A 1,221-nucleotide genomic window follows, 5' to 3' on the forward strand; every position below is an offset into this window, starting at 1 on the left:
GTGTGTGTGTCACTGTCTGTGTGTGATGGAGGTGCAATGTAACAGACCGGTTGATGTCTTCTTGGTACAGTTTTATACAATTTGTGCCTTGTAAATATATTGAAATAAAATGCATTGATCTTTGTAACATTAAAAGTGACAATACTATCTGATGCCTTCCTGATATTAAATGGCACTGGATAAGGCTATCCACTGTCCCCTCTACTTTTTGCCTTGGCCATAGAACTACTAGCTTGCCAGATTAGGGTATTGTCATAAAGAAATAATAATAATAATAATTAAAAATAGCTCTGTTTACTGGCAATGTACTATTGACGCTTTCAAAACTTACCACCTCGCTCACATCCCACCTCGCTCACCTCCCACCTCGCTCACCTCCCACCTCGCTCACCTCCCACCTTGCTCACCTCCCACCTTGCTCACCTCCCACCTCGCTCACTTCCCACCTCGCTCACTTCCCACCTCGCTCACTTCCCACCTCGCTCACTTCCCACCTCGCTCACTTCCCACCTCGCTCACTTCCCACCTCGCTCACTTCCCACCTCGCTCACTTCCCACCTCGCTCACTTCCCACCTCGCTCACCTCCCACCTCGCTCACCTCCCACCTCGCTCACCTCTCACCTCCCACCTCGCTCACCTCCCACCTCGCTCACCTCCCACCTCGCTCACCTCCCACCTCGCTCACCTCCCACCTCGCTCACCTCCCACCTCGCTCACCTCCCACCTCGCTCACCTCCCACCTCGCTCACTTCCTAACCTATTCCTGGTCAGAGTTTAGCTCCCTCTCGGAATAAAACATTTATAGCAAATCCCGGAGTATAAATCTCCCTAAAGAAGTCTTAACATTCCTCAAAATTCATTTAAAATTGAAATGGAGCCCAAACCACATTAAAATATTTAGGAATCCAAATATATAGTCCAAGGACTGCTCCCCACAATATGCCACACATTTTAGACCCTTCTTTAAACGTAATAAAAGACCTGACCTGGAGCCCATATACACTCGATTTGGGAGAATTGCTGCAATAAAAATGAATGTTCTACACAAATTGCTTTATCTTTCTCAGCCCCTCTCAGTCACAATCTGCCAAGCTGATCTAGAAAATAAAATGCTACAATTAGTCTGGCAAAATAGGCATCACAGAGTCTGCAAAAGTATCCTCTATAATAGCAGCGGTGCGCAATCTGGGGGGCGCGAGACTGACTGCGGGGGCGCGGGG

The 1,221-nt window shown here is 48.0% G+C and overlaps 1 protein-coding gene across 2 annotated transcripts in view; it reads left to right on the plus strand.

Annotated features, from left to right (window-relative positions):
- RRP36 (ribosomal RNA processing 36) overlaps positions 1–147 on the plus strand; it is a 150,857-nt gene extending 150,710 nt beyond the window's left edge. For both annotated transcript variants that reach the window (XM_075598838.1, XM_075598839.1), the window contains exon 8: positions 1–147. This exon is cut by the window's left edge and continues 2,270 nt beyond it. The gene's annotated coding sequence lies outside the window, so the exon portion shown is untranslated.
- The last annotated feature ends 1,074 nt before the right edge of the window (positions 148–1,221 follow it).

This window comes from Ascaphus truei, chromosome 4 (genome assembly GCF_040206685.1).
Source record: "Ascaphus truei isolate aAscTru1 chromosome 4, aAscTru1.hap1, whole genome shotgun sequence".
Lineage (NCBI taxonomy): Eukaryota > Metazoa > Chordata > Amphibia > Anura > Ascaphidae > Ascaphus > Ascaphus truei.